General features: G+C 43.0%; 16 non-coding genes across 16 annotated transcripts; all 16 read left to right on the top strand.

Moving 5' to 3' along the window:
* Window positions 1-11,064: 11,064 nt before the first annotated feature.
* Window positions 11,065-11,136, top strand: trnak-cuu (transfer RNA lysine (anticodon CUU)). Its single transcript has one exon. It is a non-coding gene; the product is annotated as a tRNA-Lys (tRNA).
* A 425-nt stretch (window positions 11,137-11,561) lies between these two features.
* Window positions 11,562-11,633, top strand: trnak-cuu (transfer RNA lysine (anticodon CUU)). The gene has a single exon. It is a non-coding gene; the product is annotated as a tRNA-Lys (tRNA).
* Window positions 11,634-12,059: 426 nt separating this feature from the next.
* On the top strand, window positions 12,060-12,132 carry trnak-cuu (transfer RNA lysine (anticodon CUU)). Its single transcript has one exon. It is a non-coding gene; the product is annotated as a tRNA-Lys (tRNA).
* A 917-nt stretch (window positions 12,133-13,049) lies between these two features.
* trnak-cuu (transfer RNA lysine (anticodon CUU)) lies at window positions 13,050-13,122 on the top strand. The gene has a single exon. It is a non-coding gene; the product is annotated as a tRNA-Lys (tRNA).
* Window positions 13,123-14,034: 912 nt separating this feature from the next.
* On the top strand, window positions 14,035-14,106 carry trnak-cuu (transfer RNA lysine (anticodon CUU)). The gene has a single exon. It is a non-coding gene; the product is annotated as a tRNA-Lys (tRNA).
* Window positions 14,107-14,528: 422 nt separating this feature from the next.
* trnak-cuu (transfer RNA lysine (anticodon CUU)) lies at window positions 14,529-14,600 on the top strand. The gene has a single exon. It is a non-coding gene; the product is annotated as a tRNA-Lys (tRNA).
* Window positions 14,601-15,020: 420 nt separating this feature from the next.
* trnak-cuu (transfer RNA lysine (anticodon CUU)) lies at window positions 15,021-15,093 on the top strand. The gene has a single exon. It is a non-coding gene; the product is annotated as a tRNA-Lys (tRNA).
* A 423-nt stretch (window positions 15,094-15,516) lies between these two features.
* On the top strand, window positions 15,517-15,590 carry trnak-cuu (transfer RNA lysine (anticodon CUU)). Its single transcript has one exon. It is a non-coding gene; the product is annotated as a tRNA-Lys (tRNA).
* Window positions 15,591-16,501: 911 nt separating this feature from the next.
* Window positions 16,502-16,574, top strand: trnak-cuu (transfer RNA lysine (anticodon CUU)). The gene has a single exon. It is a non-coding gene; the product is annotated as a tRNA-Lys (tRNA).
* A 420-nt stretch (window positions 16,575-16,994) lies between these two features.
* trnak-cuu (transfer RNA lysine (anticodon CUU)) lies at window positions 16,995-17,065 on the top strand. Its single transcript has one exon. It is a non-coding gene; the product is annotated as a tRNA-Lys (tRNA).
* Window positions 17,066-17,485: 420 nt separating this feature from the next.
* Window positions 17,486-17,557, top strand: trnak-cuu (transfer RNA lysine (anticodon CUU)). Its single transcript has one exon. It is a non-coding gene; the product is annotated as a tRNA-Lys (tRNA).
* Window positions 17,558-18,483: 926 nt separating this feature from the next.
* Window positions 18,484-18,556, top strand: trnak-cuu (transfer RNA lysine (anticodon CUU)). Its single transcript has one exon. It is a non-coding gene; the product is annotated as a tRNA-Lys (tRNA).
* A 918-nt stretch (window positions 18,557-19,474) lies between these two features.
* trnak-cuu (transfer RNA lysine (anticodon CUU)) lies at window positions 19,475-19,547 on the top strand. The gene has a single exon. It is a non-coding gene; the product is annotated as a tRNA-Lys (tRNA).
* A 418-nt stretch (window positions 19,548-19,965) lies between these two features.
* On the top strand, window positions 19,966-20,037 carry trnak-cuu (transfer RNA lysine (anticodon CUU)). Its single transcript has one exon. It is a non-coding gene; the product is annotated as a tRNA-Lys (tRNA).
* Window positions 20,038-20,460: 423 nt separating this feature from the next.
* On the top strand, window positions 20,461-20,532 carry trnak-cuu (transfer RNA lysine (anticodon CUU)). Its single transcript has one exon. It is a non-coding gene; the product is annotated as a tRNA-Lys (tRNA).
* Window positions 20,533-20,950: 418 nt separating this feature from the next.
* Window positions 20,951-21,022, top strand: trnak-cuu (transfer RNA lysine (anticodon CUU)). Its single transcript has one exon. It is a non-coding gene; the product is annotated as a tRNA-Lys (tRNA).
* The last annotated feature ends 1,225 nt before the right edge of the window (window positions 21,023-22,247 follow it).

Here is a 22,247-nt window from a genome sequence, read left to right as displayed (position 1 = left end):
CAAGGTAGCCTAGACATCTACCACCCCATTACCACAATCACATTAGAGTCATAAGGGAGCCTAGACATCTACCACCCAATTACAACTATCAGATTAGAGCCATAAGGGAGCCTAGAAATCTACCAACCCACTACCACTATCAGATTAAAACCTAAGGGAGCCCAGACATCTACCAACCCACTACCACTATCAGATTAGAGCCATAAGGGAGACTAGACATCTTCCACTCCATTACCACTATCAGATTAGAGCCATAAGGGAGACTAGAAATCTACCAACCAACTACCACAATCAAATTAGAACCATAAGGGAGGCTAGACATCTACCAACCCACTACCACTATCACATTAGAGTCATAAGGGAGCCTAGACATCTACCACCCAATTACCACTATCAGATTAGAACCATAAGGGAGACTAGACATCTACCACCCCATTACCACTATGACATTAGAGTCATACGGGAGCCAAGACATCTACCACCCCATTACCACTATCAGATTAGAGTCATAAGGGAGCCTAGACATCTACCACCCAATTACCACTATGAGATTAGAGCCAAAAGGGAGACTAGACATCTACAACCCTACTACCACTATCAGATTAGAACCATAAGGGAGACTAGACATCTACCACCCAATTACCACTATCAGATTAGAGCCATAAGGGAGACTAGACATCTTCCACTCCATTACCACTATCAGATTAGAGCCATAAGGGGGACTAGAAATCTAACAACCCACTACCACAATCAGATTAGAACCATAAGGGAGCCCAGACATCTACCAACCCACTACCACTATCAGATTAGAGCCATAAGGGAGCCTAGACATCTACCACCCCACTACCACTATCAGATTAGAGCCATAAGGGAGACTAGACATCCACTACCCCATTACCACTAAATCAAAATCAAATCAAATCAAATTTATTTATATAGCCCTTCGTACATCAGCTGATATCTCAAAGTGCTGTACTATCAGATTAGAGCCAAAAGGGAGACTAGACATCTACCAACCCACTACCACTATCAGATTAGAACCATACGGGAGACTAGACATCTACCACCCCATTACCACTATCACATTAGAGTCATAAGGGAGCCTAGACATCTACCACCCAATTACCACTATCAGATTAGAGCCCTAAAGCAGACTTGGCATATAACACTACCAGATTAGAGCCATAAGGGACTATAGACATCTACCACCCCCATTACCACTATCAGATTAGAGCCACCAAGCAGACTAGACATCTACCACCCCATTACCACTATAACATTAGAGTCATAAGGGAGCCTAGACATCTACCACCCAATTACCACTATCAGATTAGAGCCATAAGGGAGACTAGACATCTACAACCCCACTACCACTATCACATTAGAGCCATAAGGGAGCCTAGACATCTACCACCCAATTACCACTATCAGATTAGAGCCATAAGGGAGACTAGAAATCTACCAACCCACTACCACAATCAGATTAGAACCATAAGGGAGCCCAGACATCTACCAACCCACTACCACTATCAGATTAGAGCCATAAGGGAGACTAGACATCTACAACCCCACTACCACTATCACATTAGAGCCATAGGGGAGCCTAGACATCTACCACCCAATAACCACTATCAGATTAGAGCCCTAAAGCAGACTGGGCATATAACACTATCAGGTTAGAGCCATAAGGGACACTAGACATCTACCACCCAATTACCACTATCAGATTAGAGCCATAAGGGAGACTAGACATCTTCCACTCCATTACCACTATCAGATTAGAGCCATAAGGGGGACTAGAAATCTACCAACCCACTACCACAATCAGATTAGAACCATAAGGGAGCCCAGACATCTACCAACCCACTACCAGTATCAGATTAGAGCCATAAGGGAGCCTAGACATCTACCACCCCACTACCACTATCAGATTAGAGCCATAAGGGAGACTAGACATCCACTACCCCATTACCACTAAATCAAAATCAAATCAAATCAAATGTATTTATATAGCCCTTCGTACATCAGCTGATATCTCAAAGTGCTGTACTATCAGATTAGAGCCAAAAGGGAGACTAGACATCTACCAACCCACTACCACTATCAGATTAGAACCATACGGGAGACTAGACATCTACCACCCCATTACCACTATCACATTAGAGTCATAAGGGAGCCTAGACATCTACCACCCAATTACCACTATCAGATTAGAGCCAAAAGGGAGACTAGACATCTACCACCCCACTATCAGATTAGAGCCATAAGGGAGACTAGACATATTCTACCCCACTACCACTATTAGATTAGAACCATAAGGGAGACTAGACATCTACCACCCCACTACCACTATCAGATTAGAGCCATACGGGTTACTAGACATCTACCACCCAATTACCACTATCAGATTAGAGCCATAAGGGAGACTAGACATCTACCACCCCACTACCACTATCAGATTAGAGCCATAAAGGAGACTAGACATCTACCACCCCATTACCACAATCACATTAGAGTCATAAGGGAGCCTAGACATCTACCACCCAATTACCACTATCAGATTAGAGCCATAAGGGAGACTAGACATCTTCCACTCCATTACCACTATCAGATTAGAGCCATAAGGGAGACTAGAAATCTACCAACCCACTACCACAATCAGATTAGAACCATAAGGGAGCCCAGACATCTACCAACCCACTACCACTATCAGATTAGAACCATAAGGGAGACTAGACATGTACCACCCCATTACCACTATCACATTAGAGTCATAAGGGAGCCTAGACATCTACCACCCAATTACCACTATCAGATTAGAGCCATAAGGGAGACTAGACATCTACAACCCCACTACCACTATCACATTAGAGCCATAGGGGAGCCTAGACATCTACCACCCAATAACCACTATCAGATTAGAGCCCTAAAGCAGACTGGGCATATAACACTATCAGATTAGAGCCATAAGGGACACTAGACATCTACCACCCAATTACCACTATCAGATTAGAGCCATAAGGGAGACTAGACATCTTCCACTCCATTACCACTATCAGATTAGAGCCATAAGGGGGACTAGAAATCTACCAACCCACTACCACAATCAGATTAGAACCATAAGGGAGCCCAGACATCTACCAACCCACTACCACTATCAGATTAGAGCCATAAGGGAGCCTAGACATCTACCACCCCACTACCACTATCAGATTAGAGCCATAAGGGAGACTAGACATCCACTACCCCATTACCACTAAATCAAAATCAAATCAAATCAAATGTATTTATATAGCCCTTCGTACATCAGCTGATATCTCAAAGTGCTGTACTATCAGATTAGAGCCAAAAGGGAGACTAGACATCTACCAACCCACTGCCACTATCAGATTAGAACCATACGGGAGACTAGACATCTACCACCCCATTACCACTATCACATTAGAGTCATAAGGGAGCCTAGACATCTACCACCCAATTACCACTATCAGATTAGAGCCTAAAGGGAGACTAGACATCTACCACCCCACTATCAGATTAGAGCCATAAGGGAGACTAGACATATTCTACCCCACTACCACTATTAGATTAGAACCATAAGGGAGACTAGACATCTACCACCCCACTACCACTATCAGATTAGAGCCATACGGGTTACTAGACATATACCACCCAATTACCACTATCAGATTAGAGCCATAAGGGAGACTAGACATCTACCACCCCACTACCACTATCAGATTAGAGCCATAAAGGAGACTAGACATCTACCACCCCATTACCACAATCACATTAGAGTCATAAGGGAGCCTAGACATCTACCACCCAATTACCACTATCAGATTAGAGCCATAAGGGAGACTAGACATCTTCCACTCCATTACCACTATCAGATTAGAGCCATAAGGGAGATAGAAATCACCCAACCCACTACCACAATCATATTAGAACCATAAGGGAGCCCAGACATCTACCAACCCACTACCACTATCAGATTAGAACCATAAGGGAGACTAGACATGTACCACCCCATTACCACTATCACATTAGAGTCATAAGGGAGCCTAGACATCTACCACCCAATTACCACTATCAGATTAGAGCCATAAGGGAGACTAGACATCTACAACCCCACTACCACTATCACATTAGAGCCATAGGGGAGCCTAGACATCTACCACCCAATAACCACTAACAGATTAGAGCCCTAAAGCAGACTGGGCATATAACACTATCAGATTAGAGCCATAAGGGACACTCGACATCTACCACCCAATTACCACTATCAGATTAGAGCCATAAGGGAGACTAGACATCTTCCACTCCATTACCACTATCAGATTAGAGCCATAAGGGGGACTAGAAATCTACCAACCCACTACCACAATCAGATTAGAACCATAAGGGAGCCCAGACATCTACCAACCCACTACCACTATCAGATTAGAGCCATAAAGGAGCCTAGACATCTACCACCCCACTACCACTATCAGATTAGAGCCATAAGGGAGACTAGACATCCACTACCCCATTACCACTAAATCAAAATCAAATCAAATCAAATTTATTTATATAGCCCTTCGTACATCAGCTGATATCTCAAAGTGCTGTACTATCAGATTAGAGCCAAAAGGGAGACTAGACATCTACCAACCCACTACCACTATCAGATTAGAACCATACGGGAGACTAGACATCTACCACCCCATTACCACTATCACATTAGAGTCATAAGGGAGCCTAGACATCTACCACCCAATTACCACTATCAGATTAGAGCCCTAAAGCAGACTTGGCATATAACACTACCAGATTAGAGCCATAAGGGACTATAGACATCTACCACCCCATTACCACTATCAGATTAGAGCCACCAAGCAGACTAGACATCTACCACCCCATTACCACTATAACATTAGAGTCATAAGGGAGCCTAGACATCTACCACCCAATTACCACTATCAGATTAGAGCCATAAGGGAGCCTAGACATCTACCACCCAATTACCACTATCAGATTAGAGCCATAAGGGAGACTAGACATCTTCCACTCCATTACCACTATCAGATTAGAGCCATAAGGGAGACTAGAAATCTACCACCCCATTACCACTATCACATTAGAGTCATAAGGGAGCCTAGACATCTACCACCCAATTACCACTATCAGATTAGAGCCAAAAGGGAGACTAGACATCTACCACCCCACTATCACTATCAGATTAGAGCCATAAGGGAGACTAGACATATTCTACCCCACTACCACTATCAGATTAGAGCCATACGGGTTACTAGACATCTACCACCCAATTACCACTATCAGATTAGAGCCATAAGGGAGACTAGACATCTACCACCCCACTACCACTATCAGATTAGAGCCATAAAGGAGACTAGACATCTACCACCCCATTACCACAATCACATTAGAGTCATAAGGGAGCCTAGACATCTACCACCCAATTACCACTATCAGATTAGAGCCATAAGGGAGACTAGACATCTTCCACTCCATTACCACTATCAGATTAGAGCCATAAGGGAGACTAGAAATCTACCACCCCACTACCACAATCAGATTAGAACCATAAGGGAGCCCAGACATCTACCAACCCACTACCACTATCAGATTAGAACCATAAGGGAGACTAGACATGTACCACCCCATTACCACTATCACATTAGAGTCATAAGGGAGCCTAGACATCTACCACCCAATTACCACTATCAGATTAGAGCCATAAGGGAGACTAGACATCTACAACCCCACTACCACTATCACATTAGAGCCATAGGGGAGCCTAGACATCTACCACCCAATAACCACTATCAGATTAGAGCCCTAAAGCAGACTGGGCATATAACACTATCAGATTAGAGCCATAAGGGACACTAGACATCTACCACCCAATTACCACTATCAGATTAGAGCCATAAGGGAGACTAGACATCTTCCACTCCATTACCACTATCAGATTAGAGCCATAAGGGGGACTAGAAATCTACCAACCCACTACCACAATCAGATTAGAACCATAAGGGAGCCCAGACATCTACCAACCCACTACCACTATCAGATTAGAGCCATAAGGGAGCCTAGACATCTACCACCCCACTACCACTATCAGATTAGAGCCATAAGGGAGACTAGACATCCACTACCCCATTACCACTAAATCAAAATCAAATCAAATCAAATTTATTTATATAGCCCTTCGTACATCAGCTGATATCACAAAGTGCTGTACTATCAGATTAGAGCCAAAAGGGAGACTAGACATCTACCAACCCACTACCACTATCAGATTAGAACCATACGGGAGACTAGACATCTACCACCCCATTACCACTATCACATTAGAGTCATAAGGGAGCCTAGACATCTACCACCCAATTACCACTATCAGATTAGAGCCCTAAAGCAGACTTGGCATATAACACTACCAGATTAGAGCCATAAGGGACTATAGACATCTACCACCCCATTACCACTATCAGATTAGAGCCACCAAGCAGACTAGACATCTACCACCCCATTACCACTATAACATTAGAGTCATAAGGGAGCCTAGACATCTACCACCCAATTACCACTATCAGATTAGAGCCATACGGGTTACTAGACATCTACCACCCAATTACCACTATCAGATTAGAGCCATAAGGGAGACTAGACATCTACCACCCCACTACCACTATCAGATTAGAGCCATAAAGGAGACTAGACATCTACCACCCCATTACCACAATCACATTAGAGTCATAAGGGAGCCTAGACATCTACCACCCAATTACCACTATCAGATTAGAGCCATAAGGGAGACTAGACATCTTCCACTCCATTACCACTATCAGATTAGAGCCATAAGGGAGACTAGAAATCTACCACCCCACTACCACAATCAGATTAGAACCATAAGGGAGCCCAGACATCTACCAACCCACTACCACTATCAGATTAGAACCATAAGGGAGACTAGACATGTACCACCCCATTACCACTATCACATTAGAGTCATAAGGGAGCCTAGACATCTACCACCCAATTACCACTATCAGATTAGAGCCATAAGGGAGACTAGACATCTACAACCCCACTACCACTATCACATTAGAGCCATAGGGGAGCCTAGACATCTACCACCCAATAACCACTATCAGATTAGAGCCCTAAAGCAGACTGGGCATATAACACTATCAGATTAGAGCCATAAGGGACACTAGACATCTACCACCCAATTACCACTATCAGATTAGAGCCATAAGGGAGACTAGACATCTTCCACTCCATTACCACTATCAGATTAGAGCCATAAGGGGGACTAGAAATCTACCAACCCACTACCACAATCAGATTAGAACCATAAGGGAGCCCAGACATCTACCAACCCACTACCACTATCAGATTAGAGCCATAAGGGAGCCTAGACATCTACCACCCCACTACCACTATCAGATTAGAGCCATAAGGGAGACTAGACATCCACTACCCCATTACCACTAAATCAAAATCAAATCAAATCAAATTTATTTATATAGCCCTTCGTACATCAGCTGATATCACAAAGTGCTGTACTATCAGATTAGAGCCAAAAGGGAGACTAGACATCTACCAACCCACTACCACTATCAGATTAGAACCATACGGGAGACTAGACATCTACCACCCCATTACCACTATCACATTAGAGTCATAAGGGAGCCTAGACATCTACCACCCAATTACCACTATCAGATTAGAGCCCTAAAGCAGACTTGGCATATAACACTACCAGATTAGAGCCATAAGGGACTATAGACATCTACCACCCCATTACCACTATCAGATTAGAGCCACCAAGCAGACTAGACATCTACCACCCCATTACCACTATAACATTAGAGTCATAAGGGAGCCTAGACATCTACCACCCAATTACCACTATCAGATTAGAGCCATAAGGGAGACTAGACATCTACAACCCCACTACCACTATCACATTAGAGCCATAAGGGAGCCTAGACATCTACCACCCAATTACCACTATCAGATTAGAGCCATAAGGGAGACTAGACATCTTCCACTCCATTACCACTATCAGATTAGAGCCATAAGGGAGACTAGAAATCTACCACCCCATTACCACTATCACATTAGAGTCATAAGGGAGCCTAGACATCTACCACCCAATTACCACTATCAGATTAGAGCCAAAAGGGAGACTAGACATCTACCACCCCACTATCACTATCAGATTAGAGCCATAAGGGAGACTAGACATATTCTACCCCACTACCACTATCAGATTAGAGCCATACGGGTTACTAGACATCTACCACCCAATTACCACTATCAGATTAGAGCCATAAGGGAGACTAGACATCTACCACCCCACTACCACTATCAGATTAGAGCCATAAAGGAGACTAGACATCTACCACCCCATTACCACAATCACATTAGAGTCATAAGGGAGCCTAGACATCTACCACCCAATTACCACTATCAGATTAGAGCCATAAGGGAGACTAGACATCTTCCACTCCATTACCACTATCAGATTAGAGCCATAAGGGAGACTAGAAATCTACCACCCCACTACCACAATCAGATTAGAACCATAAGGGAGCCCAGACATCTACCAACCCACTACCACTATCAGATTAGAACCATAAGGGAGACTAGACATGTACCACCCCATTACCACTATCACATTAGAGTCATAAGGGAGCCTAGACATCTACCACCCAATTACCACTATCAGATTAGAGCCATAAGGGAGACTAGACATCTACAACCCCACTACCACTATCACATTAGAGCCATAGGGGAGCCTAGACATCTACCACCCAATAACCACTATCAGATTAGAGCCCTAAAGCAGACTGGGCATATAACACTATCAGATTAGAGCCATAAGGGACACTAGACATCTACCACCCAATTACCACTATCAGATTAGAGCCATAAGGGAGACTAGACATCTTCCACTCCATTACCACTATCAGATTAGAGCCATAAGGGGGACTAGAAATCTACCAACCCACTACCACAATCAGATTAGAACCATAAGGGAGCCCAGACATCTACCAACCCACTACCACTATCAGATTAGAGCCATAAGGGAGCCTAGACATCTACCACCCCACTACCACTATCAGATTAGAGCCATAAGGGAGACTAGACATCCACTACCCCATTACCACTAAATCAAAATCAAATCAAATCAAATTTATTTATATAGCCCTTCGTACATCAGCTGATATCACAAAGTGCTGTACTATCAGATTAGAGCCAAAAGGGAGACTAGACATCTACCAACCCACTACCACTATCAGATTAGAACCATACGGGAGACTAGACATCTACCACCCCATTACCACTATCACATTAGAGTCATAAGGGAGCCTAGACATCTACCACCCAATTACCACTATCAGATTAGAGCCCTAAAGCAGACTTGGCATATAACACTACCAGATTAGAGCCATAAGGGACTATAGACATCTACCACCCCATTACCACTATCAGATTAGAGCCACCAAGCAGACTAGACATCTACCACCCCATTACCACTATAACATTAGAGTCATAAGGGAGCCTAGACATCTACCACCCAATTACCACTATCAGATTAGAGCCATAAGGGAGACTAGACATCTACAACCCCACTACCACTATCACATTAGAGCCATAAGGGAGCCCTAGACATCTACCACCCAATTACCACTATCAGATTAGAGCCATAAGGGAGACTAGACATCTTCCACTCCATTACCACTATCAGATTAGAGCCATAAGGGAGACTAGAAATCTACCACCCCATTACCACTATCACATTAGAGTCATAAGGGAGCCTAGACATCTACCACCCAATTACCACTATCAGATTAGAGCCAAAAGGGAGACTAGACATCTACCACCCCACTATCACTATCAGATTAGAGCCATAAGGGAGACTAGACATATTCTACCCCACTACCACTATCAGATTAGAGCCATACGGGTTACTAGACATCTACCACCCAATTACCACTATCAGATTAGAGCCATAAGGGAGACTAGACATCTACCACCCCACTACCACTATCAGATTAGAGCCATAAAGGAGACTAGACATCTACCACCCCATTACCACAATCACATTAGAGTCATAAGGAGCCTAGACATCTACCACCCAATTACCACTATCAGATTAGAGCCATAAGGGAGACTAGATATCTTCCACTCCATTACCACTATCAGATTAGAGCCATAAGGGAGACTAGAAATCTACCACCCCACTACCACAATCAGATTAGAACCATAAGGGAGCCCAGACATCTACCAACCCACTACCACTATCAGATTAGAACCATAAGGGAGACTAGACATGTACCACCCCATTACCACTATCACATTAGAGTCATAAGGGAGCCTATACATCTACCACCCAATTACCACTATCAGATTAGAGCCATAAGGGAGACTAGACATCTACAACCCCACTACCACTATCACATTAGAGCCATAGGGGAGCCTAGACATCTACCACCCAATAACCACTATCAGATTAGAGCCCTAAAGCAGACTGGGCATATAACACTATCAGATTAGAGCCATAAGGGACACTAGACATCTACCACCCAATTACCACTATCAGATTAGAGCCATAAGGGAGACTAGACATCTTCCACTCCATTACCACTATCAGATTAGAGCCATAAGGGGGACTAGAAATCTACCAACCCACTACCACAATCAGATTAGAACCATAAGGGAGCCCAGACATCTACCAACCCACTACCACTATCAGATTAGAGCCATAAGGGAGCCTAGACATCTACCACCCCACTACCACTATCAGATTAGAGCCATAAGGGAGACTAGACATCCACTACCCCATTACCACTAAATCAAAATCAAATCAAATCAAATTTATTTATATAGCCCTTCGTACCCTGTCATCTAATTGCTGTATTCTGCTGTATAAGTACAACCACGCTAACAGATTGCACCACAGATCCATCAACAACACTCACTGATCACCATATTATTCATAAACTGGAATGTACTATTTTCGAAAAAGTCAAAAATATATAGAGTACCTGCTAGCTCAGTCGGTAGAGCATGAGACTCTTAATCTCAGGGTCGTGGGTTCGAGCCCCACGTTAGGTGATTATTTTCTCTGCCGAAACCAACTCACTTCGCAAACAACCATCCGCTTGGAATTTCGAGCAGGCTTGCCACCCTGCATAGCTGGTGATACAGAAGGCTAAGAATTTGAATTCTATCTCTGCCTGCACTCTGACCTGTCATCTCAATGACATCCCCATTACAGATGAATTGTACTCCTAAATGGATTGAGTAAATGCTCCTTTTCTTGACAAGAAATAGACAGGCAGAGGCTTCAAGAAGAATACTACTTGCTCCTGGTGGGGCTTGAACTCATAACCTTGTCATCTAATTGCTGTATTCTGCTGTATAAGTACAACACGCTAACAGATTGCACCACAGCATCCATCAACAACACTCACTGATCACCATATTTATCAGAAACTGGAATGTACTATTTTCGAAAAAGTCAAAAATAATATAGAGGTACCTGGCTAGCTCAGTCGGTAGAGCATGAGACTCTTAATCTCAGGGTCGTGGTTCGAGCCCCACGTTAGGTGATTATTTTCTCTGCCGAAACACCAACTCACTTCGCAAACAACCATCCGCTTGGAATTTTGAGGAGTCTTGCCACCCTGCATAGCTGGTGATACAGAAGGCTAAGAATTTGAATTCTATCTCTGCCTGCACTCTGACCTGTCATCTCAATGACATCCCTATTACAGATTAATTGTACTCCTAAATGGATTGAGTAAATCTCCTTTTCTTGACAAGAAATAGACAGGCAGAGGCTTCAAGAAGAATACTTGCTCCTGGTGGGGCTTGAACTCATAACCTTGTCATCTAATTGCTGTATTCTGCTGTATAAGTACAACACGCTAACAGATTGCACCACCACATGATCCATCAACAACACTCACTGATCACCATATTTATCAGAAACTGGAATGTACTATTTTCGAAAAAGTCAAAAATAATATAGAGATACCTGGCTAGCTCAGTCGGTAGAGCATGAGACTCTTAATCTCAGGGTCGTGGGTTCGAGCCCCACGTTAGGTGATTATTTTCTCTGCCGAAACACCAACTCACTTCGCAAACAACCATCTGCTTGGAATTTTGAGGAGTCTTGCCACCCGGCATAGCTGGTGATACAGAAGGCTAATAATTTGAATTCTATCTCTGCCTGCACTCTTGACCTGTCATCTCAATGACATCCCTATTACAGATGAATTGTACTCCTAAATGGATTGAGTAAATGCTCCTTTTCTTGACAAGAAATAGACCGGCAGAGGCTTCAAGAGAAGACTTGCTCCTGGTGGGGCTTGAACTCATAACCTTGTCATCTAATTGCTGTATTCTGCTGTATAAGTACAACACGCTAACAGATTGCACCACAGGATCCATCAACAACACTCACTGATCACCATATTTATCAGAAACTTGGAATGTACTATTTTCGAAAAAGTCAAAAATAATATAGAGATACCTGGCTAGCTCAGTTGGTAGAGCATGAGACTCTTATCTCAGGGTCGTGGGTTCGAGCCCCACGTTAGGTGATTATTTTCTCTGCCGAAACACCAACTCACTTCGCAAACAACCATCCGCTTGGAATTTCGAGCAGTCTTGCCACCCTGCATAGCTGGTGATACAGAAGGCTAAGAATTTGAATTCTATCTCTGCCTGCACTCTGACCTGTCATCTCAATGACATCCCCATTACAGATGAATTGTACTCCTAAATGGATTGAGTAAATGCTCCTTTTCTTGACAAGAAATAGACAGGCAGAGGCTTCAAGAAGAATACTTGCTCCTGGTGGGGCTTGAACTCATAACCTTGTCATCTAATTGCTGTATCTGCTGTATAAGTACAACACGCTAACAGATTGCACCACACATCCATCAACAACACTCACTGATCACCATATTTATCAGAACTGGAATGTACTATTTTCGAAAAAGTCAAAATAATATAGAGGTACCTGGCTAGCTCAGTCGGTAGAGCATGAGACTCTTAATCTCAGGGTCGTGGGTTCGAGCCCCACGTTAGGTGATTATTTTCTCTGCCGAAACACCAACTCACTTCGCAAACAACCATCTGCTTGGAATTTGGAGAGTCTTGCCACCCTGCATAGCTGTGATACAGAGCTAAGAATTTGAATTCTATCTCTGCCTGCACTCGACCTGTCATCTCAATGACATCCCCATTACAGATGAATTGTACTCCTAAATTGATTGAGTAAATGCTCCTTTCTTGACAAGAAATAGACAGGCAGAGAGCTTCAAGAAGAATACGTGCTCCTGTGGGGCTTGAACTATAACCTTGTCATCTAATTGCTGTATCTGCTGTATAAGTACAACACGCTAACAGATTGCACCACAGCATCCATCAACACACTCACTGATCACCATATTATCAGAAACTGGAATGTACTATTTTCGAAAAAGTCACAAATAATATAGAGATACCTGGCTAGCTCAGTCGTAGAGCATGATGACTCTTGAATCTCAGGGTCTGGGTTCGAGCCCCACGTTAGGTGATTGAGTTTTCTCTGCCGAAACACCAACTCACTTCGCAAACAACCATCGGCTTGGAATTTGAGGAGTCTTGCCACCCTGCATAGCTGGTGATACAGAAGGCTAATAATTTGAATTCTATCTCTGCCTGCACTCTGACCTGTCATCTCAATGACATCCCTATTACAGATGAATTGTACTCCTAAATGGATTGAGTAAATGCTCCTTTTCTTGACAAGAAATAGACAGGCAGAGGCTTCAAGAAGAATACTTGCTCCTGGTGGGGCTTGAACTCATAACCTTGTCATCTAATTGCTGTATTCTGCTGTATAGTACAACACGCTAACAGATTGCACACCACATGATCCATCAACAACACTCACTGATCACCATATTTATCAGAAACTGGAATGTACTATTTTCGAAAAAGTCAAAATAATATAGAGGTACCTGGCTAGCTCAGTCGGTAGAGCATGAGACTCTTAATCTCAGGTTGTGGGTTCGAGCCCCACGTTAGGTGATTATTTTCTCTGCCGACAACACCAACTCACTTCGCAAACAACCATCGGCTTGGAATTTTGAGGAGTCTTGCCACCCTGCATAGCTGGTGATACAGAAGGCTAAGAATTTGAATTCTATCTCTGCCTGCACTCTGACCTGTCATCTCAATGACATCCCTATTACAGATGAATTGTACTCCTAAATGTTTTGAGTAAATGCTCCTTTCTTGACAAGAAATAGACAGGCAGAGGCTTCAAGAAGAATACTTGCTCCTGGTGGGGCTTGAACTCATAACCTTGTCATCTAATTGCTGTATTCTGCTGTATAAGTACAACACGCTAACAGATTGCACCACAGGATCCATCAACAACACTCACTGATCACCATATTTATCAGAAACTGGAATGTACTATTTTCGAAAAGTCAAAAATATATAGAGGTACCTGGCTAGCTCAGTCGGTAGAGCATGAGACTCTTAATCTCAGGGTCGTGGTTCGAGCCCCACGTTAGGTGATATATTTTCTCTGCCGAAACACCAACTCACTTCGCAAACAACCATCCGCTGGAATTCGAGCAGGCTTGCCACCCTGCATAGCTGGTGATACAGAAGGCTAAGAATTTGAATTCTATCTCTGCCTGCACTCTGACCTGTCATCTCAATGACATCCCCATTACAGATGAATTGTACTCCTAAATGGATTGAGTAAATGCTCCTTTTCTTGACAAGAAATAGACAGGCAGAGGCTTCAAGAAGAATACTTGCTCCTGGTGGGCTTGAACTCATAACCTTGTCATCTAATTGCTGTATTCTGCTGTATAAGTACAACAACGCTAACAGATTGCACCACAGCATCCATCAACAACACTCACGATCACCATATTTATCAAACTGGAATGTACTATTTTCGAAAAAGTCAAAAATAATATAGAGGTACCTGGCTAGCTCAGTCGGTAGAGCATGAGACTCTTAATCTCAGGGTCGTGGGTTCGAGCCCCACGTTAGGTGATTATTTTCTCTGCCGAAACACCAACTCACTTCGCAAACAACCATCTGCTTGGAATTTTGAGGAGTCTTGCCACCCTGCATAGCTGGTGATACAGAAGGCTAATAATTTGAATTCTATCTCTGCCTGCACTCTGACCTGTCATCTCAATGACATCCCTATTACAGATTAATTGTACTCCTAAATGTTTTGAGTAAATGCTCCTTTTCTTGACAAGAAATAGACAGGCAGAGACTTCAAGAAGAATACTTGCTCCTGGTGGGGCTTGAACTCATAACCTTGTCATCTAATTGCTGTATTCTGCTGTATAAGTACAACACGCTAACAGATTGCACCACATGATCCATCAACAACACTCACTGATCACCATATTTATCAGAAACTGGAATGTACTATTTTCGAAAAGTCAAAAATAATATAGAGATACCTGGCTAGCTCAGTCGGTAGAGCATGAGACTCTTATCATCTCAGGGTCGTGGTTCGAGCCCCACGTTAGGTGATTATTTTCTCTGCCGAACACCAACTCACTTCGCAAACAACCATCTGCTTGGAATTTTGAGGAGTCTTGCCACCCTGCATAGCTGGTGATACAGAAGGCTAATAATTTGAATTCTATCTCTGCCTGCACTCTGACCTGTCATCTCAATGACATCCCTATTACAGATGAATTGTACTCCTAAATGGATTGAGTAAATGCTCCTTTTCTTGACAAGAAATAGACAGGCAGAGGCTTCAAGAAGATACTTGCTCCTGGTGGGGCTTGAACTCATAACCTTGTCATCTAATTGCTGTATACTGCTGTATAAGTACAACACGCTAACAGATTGCACCACAGCATCCATCAACAACACTCACTGATCACCATATTTATCAGAAACTGGAATGTACTATTTCGAAAAAGTCAAAATAATATAGAGGTACCTGCTAGCTCAGTCGGTAGAGCATGAGACTCTTAATCTCAGGTCGTGGTTCGAGCCCCACGTTAGGTGATTATTTTCTCTGCCGAAACACAACTCACTCACTTCGCAAACAACCATCCCTTGGAATTTCGAGCAGGCTTGCCACCCTGCATAGCTGGTGATACAGAAGGCTAAGAATTTGAATTCTATCTCTGCCTGCACTCTGACCTGTCATCTCAATGACATCCCATTACAGATAATTGTACTCCTAAATGGATTGAGTAAATGCTCCTTTTCTTGACAAGAAATAGACAGGCAGAGGCTTCAAGAAGAATACTTGCTCCTGGTGGGGCTTGAACTCATAACCTTGTCATCTAATTGCTGTATTCTGCTGTATAAGTACAACACGCTAACAGATTGCACCACATGATCCCAACAACACTCACTGATCACCATATTTATCAGAAACTGGAATGTACTATTTCGAAAAAGTCAAAAATAATATAGAGGTACCTTGCTAGCTCAGTCGGTAGAGCATGAGACTCTTAATCTCAGGGTCGTGTGTTCGAGCCCCACGTTAGGTGATTATTTTCTCTGCCGAAACACCAACTCACTTCGCAAACAACCATCGGCTTGGAATTTGAGGAGTCTTGCCACCCTGCATAGCTGGTGATACAGAAGGCTAATAATTTGAATTCTATCTCTGCCTGCACTCTGACCTGTCATCTCAATGACATCCCTATTACAGATTAATTGTACTCCTAAATGGATTGAGTAAATGCTCCTTTTCTTGACAAGAAATAGACAGGCAGACTTCAAGAAGAATACTTGCTCCTGGTGGGGCTTGAACTCATAACCTTGTCATCTAATTGCTGTATTCTGCTGTATATAGTACAACACGCTAACAGATTGCACCACATGATCCATCAACAACACTCACTGATCACCATATTTATCAGAAACTGGAATGTACTATTTTCGAAAAGTCAAAATAATATAGAGGTACCTGCTAGCTCAGTCGGTAGAGCATGAGACTCTTAATCTCAGGTCGTGGGTTCGAGCCCCACGTTAGGTGATTATTTCTCTGCCGAAACACCAACTCACTTCGCAAACAACCATCTGCTTGGAATTTTGAGGAGTCTTGCCACCCTGCATAGCTGGTGATACAGAAGGCTAATAATTTGAATTCTATCTCTGCCTGCACTCTGACCTGTCATCTCAATGACATCCCTATTACAGATTAATTGTACTCCTAAATGGATTGAGTAAATGCTCCTTTTCTGACAAAAATAGACAGGCAGAGGCTTCAAGAAGAATACTTGCTCCTGGTGGGGCTTGAACTCATAACCTTGTCATCTAATTGCTGTATACTGCTGTATAAGTACAACACGCTAACAGATTGCACCACAGCATCCATCAACAACACTCACTGATCACCATATTTATCAGAAACTGGAATGTACTATTTTCGAAAAAGTCAATAATAATATAGAGTACCTGGCTAGCTCAGTGGTAGAGCATGAGACTCTTAATCTCAGGGTCGTGGGTTCGAGCCCCACGTTAGGTGATTATTTTCTCTGCCGAAACACCAACTCACTTCGCAAACAACCATCCGCTTGAATTTCGAGCAGCTTGCCACCCTGCATAGCTGGTGATACAGAAGGCTAAGAATTTGAATTCTATCTCTGCCTGCACTCTGACCTGTCATCTCAATGACATCCCCATTACAGATGAATTGTACTCCTAAATGGATTGAGTAAATGCTCCTTTTCTTGACAAGAAATAGACAGGCAGAGGCTTCAAGAAGAATACTTGCTCCTGGTGGGGGCTTGAACTCATAACCTTGTCATCTAATTGCTGTATTCTGCTGTATAAGTACAACACGCTAACAGATTGCACCACATGATCCATCAACAACACTCACTGATCACCATATTTATCAGAAACTGGAATGTACTATTTTCGAAAAAGTCAAAAAAATAATAGAGGTACCTTGCTACCTGCTAGCTCAGTCGGTAGAGCATGAGACTCTTAATCTCAGGGTTGTGTGTTCGAGCCCCACGTTAGGTTATTATTTTCTCTGCCGAAACACCAACTCACTTCGCAAACAACCATCGGCTTGGAATTTGAGGAGTCTTGCCACCCTGCATAGCTGGTGATACAGAAGGCTAAGATTTGAATTCTATCTCTGCCTGCACTCTGACCTGTCATCTCAATGACATCCCTATTACAGATGAATTGTACTCCTAAATGGATTGAGTAAATGCTCCTTTTCTTGACAAGAAATAGACAGGCAGAGGACTTCAAGAAGAATACTTGCTCCTGGTGGGGCTTGAACTCATAACCTTGTCATCTAATTGCTGTATTCTGCTGTATAAGTACAACACGCTAACAGATTGCACCACATGATCCATCAACAACACTCACTGATCACCATATTTATCAGAAACTGGAATGTACTATTTTCGAAAAAGTCAAAAATAATATAGAGGTACCTGGCTAGCTCAGTCGGTAGAGCATGAGACTCTTAATCTCAGGGTCGTGGGTTCGAGCCCCACGTTAGGTGATTATTTTCTCTGCCGAAACACCAACTCACTTCGCAACAACCATCCGCTTGGAATTTTGAGCAGGCTTGCCACCCTGCATAGCTGGTGATACAGAAGGCTAAGAATTTGAATTCTATCTCTCTGCCTGCACTCTGACCTGTCATCTCAATGACATCCCTATTACAGATGAATTGTACTCCTAAATGGATTGAGTAAATGCTCCTTTTCTTGACAAGAAATAGACAGGCAGAGGCTTCAAGAAGAATACTTGCTCCTGGTGGGGCTTGAACTCATAACCTTGTCATCTAATTGCTGTATACTGCTGTATAAGTACAACACGCTAACAGATTGCACCACATGATCCATCAACAACACTCACTGATCACCATATTTATCAGAAACTGGAATGTACTATTTTCGAAAAAGTCAAAAATAATATAGAGGTACCTGCTAGCTCAGTCGGTAGAGCATGAGACTCTTAATCTCAGGGTCGTGGTTCGAGCCCCACGTTAGGTGATTATTTTCTCTGCCGAAACACCAACTCACTTCGCAAACAACCATCCGCTTGGAATTTCGAGCAGGCTTGCCACCCTGCATAGCTGGTGATACAGAAGGCTAAGAATTTGAATTCTATCTCTGCCTGCACTCTGACCTGTCATCTCAATGACATCCCCATTACAGATGATTGTACTCCTAAATGGATTGAGTAAATGCTCCTTTTCTTGACAAGAAATAGACAGGCAGAGACTTCAAGAAGAATACTTGCTCCTGGTGGGGCTTGAACTCATAACCTTGTCATCTAATTGCTGTATTCTGCTGTATAAGTACAACACGCTAACAGATTGCACCACAGGATCCATCAACAACACTCACTGATCACCATATTTATCAGAAACTGGAATGTACTATTTTCGAAAAAGTCAAAATAATATAGAGATACCTGGCTAGCTCAGTCGGTAGAGCATGAGACTCTTAATCTCAGGGTCGTGGGTTCGAGCCCCACGTTAGGTGATTATTTTTCTCTGCCGAAACACCAACTCACTTCGCAAACAACCATCTGCTTGGAATTTGAGAGGTCTTGCCACCCTGCATAGCTGGTGATACAGAAGGCTAATAATTTGAATTCTATCTCTGCCTGCACTCTGACCTGTCATCTCAATGACATCCCTATTACAGATGAATTGTACTCCTAAATGGATTGAGTAAATGCTCCTTTTCTTGACAAGAAATAGACAGGCAGAGGCTTCAAGAAGAATACTTGCTCCTGGTGGGTTGAACTCATAACCTTGTCATCTAATTGCTGTATTCTGCTGTATAAGTACAACACGCTAACAGATTGCACCACAGATCCATCAACAACACTCACTGATCACCATATTTATCAGAACTGGAATGTACTATTTTCGAAAAGTCAAAATAATATAGAGGTACCTGGCTAGCTCAGTCGGTAGAGCATGAGACTCTTAATCTCAGGGTCGTGGGTTCGAGCCCCACGTAGGTGATTATTTTCTCTGCCGAAACACCAACTCACTTCGCAAACAACCATCCGCTTGGAATTTTGAGGAGTCTTGCCACCCTGCATAGCTGGTGATACAGAAGGCTAAGAATTTGAATTCTATCTCTGCCTGCACTCTGACCTGTCATCTCAATGACATCCCTATTACAGATGAATTGTACTCTCCTAAATGGATTGAGTAAATGCTCCTTTTCTTGACAAGAATAGACAGGCAGAGGCTTCAAGAAGAATACTTGCTCCTGGTGGGGCTTGAACTCATAACCTTGTCATCTAATTGCTGTATTCTGCTGTATAAGTACAACACGCTAACAGATTGCACCACAGCATCCATCAACAACACTCACTGATCACCATATTTATCAGAAACTGGAATGTACTATTTTCGAAAAGTCAAAATAATATAGAGGTACCTGGCTAGCTCAGTCGGTAGAGCATGAGACTCTTAATCTCAGGTCGTGGGTTCGAGCCCCACGTTAGGTGATTATTTTCTCTGCCGAACACCAACTCACTTCGCAACAACCATCCGCTTGGAATTTTGAGCAGGCTTGCCACCCTGCATAGCTGGTGATACAGAAGGCTAAGAATTTGAATTCTATCTCTGCCTGCACTCTGACCTGTCATCTCAATGACATCCCTATTACAGATAATTGTACTCCTAAATGATTGAGTAAATGCTCCTTTTCTTGACAAGAAATAGACAGGCAGAGGCTTCAAGAAGAATACTTCTCCTGGTGGGGCTTGAACTCATAACCTTGTCATCTAATTGCTGTATTCTGCTGTATAAGTACAACACGCTAACAGATTGCACCACAGATCCATCAACAACACTCACTGATCACCATATTTATCAGAAACTGGAATGTACTATTTTCGAAAAAGTCAAAAATAATATAGAGGTACCTGGCTAGCTCAGTCGGTAGAGCATGAGACTCTTAATCTCAGGTTGTGTGTTCGAGCCCCACGTTAGGTGATTATTTTCTCTGCCGAAACACCAACTCACTTCTTCGCAAACAACCATCGGCTTGGAATTTTGAGGAGTCTTGCCACCCTGCATAGCTGGTGATACAGAAGGCTAAGAATTTGAATTCTATCTCTGCCTGCACTCTGACCTGTCATCTCAATGACATCCCCATTACAGATGAATTGTACTCCTAAATGGATTGAGTAAATGCTCCTTTTCTTGACAAAATAGACAGGCAGAGGCTTCAAGAAGAACTTGCTCCTGGTGGGGCTTGAACTCATAACCTTGTCATCTAATTGCTGTATTCTGCTGTATAAGTACAACACGCTAACAGATTGCACCACAGATCCATCAACAACACTCACTGATCACCATATTTATCAGAAACTGGATGTACTATTTTCGAAAAAGTCAAAAATAATATAGAGGTACCTGGCTAGCTCAGTCGTAGAGCAGAGACTCTTAATCTCAGGGTCTGTGTTCGAGCCCCACGTTAGGTGATTATTTTCTCTGCCAAACACCAACTCACTTCGCAAACAACCATCTGCTTGGAATTTCGAGGAGTCTTGCCACCCTGCATAGCTGGTGATACAGAAGGCTAATAATTTGAATTCTATCTCTGCCTGCACTCTGACCTGTCATCTCAATGACATCCCCATTACAGATGAATTGTACTCCTAAATGGATTGAGTAAATGCTCCTTTTCTTGACAAGAAATAGACCGGCAGAGGCTTCAGAAGAATACTTGCTCCTGGTGGGGCTTGAACTCATAACCTTGTTAGTGGTAATGGAGTGGAAGATGTCTAGTCTCCTTTATGGCTCTAATCTGATAGTGGTATAAGCCTAGTCTGCTTTATGGCTCTAATCTGATAGTGGTAGTGGGGTGGTAGATGTCTAGGCTCCCTTATGACTCTAATGTGATAGTGGTAGTGGGTTGGTAGATGTCTAGGCTCCCTTATGGTTCTAATTTGATTGTGGTAGTGGGTTGGTAGATTTCTAGTCTCCCTTATGGCTCTAATCTGATAGTGGTAATGGAGTGGAAGATGTCTAGTCTCCCTTATGGCTCTAATCTGATAGTGTTAATTGGGTGGTAGATGTCTAGGCTCCCTTATGACTCTAATGTGATTGTGGTAATGGGGTGGTAGATGTCTAGTGTCCCTTATGGTTCTAATCTGATAGTGGTAGTGCGGTGGTAGATGTCTAGTATCCCTTATGGCTCTAATCTGATAGTGGT

The sequence above is a fragment of the Oncorhynchus kisutch genome, unplaced genomic scaffold (genome assembly GCF_002021735.2).
Source record: "Oncorhynchus kisutch isolate 150728-3 unplaced genomic scaffold, Okis_V2 scaffold884, whole genome shotgun sequence".
In the NCBI taxonomy this organism is placed as follows: Eukaryota; Metazoa; Chordata; class Actinopteri; order Salmoniformes; family Salmonidae; genus Oncorhynchus; species Oncorhynchus kisutch.
Note: the sequence above shows the minus strand (reverse complement) of the source record. Positions and strands in the feature narration are given on the sequence as shown.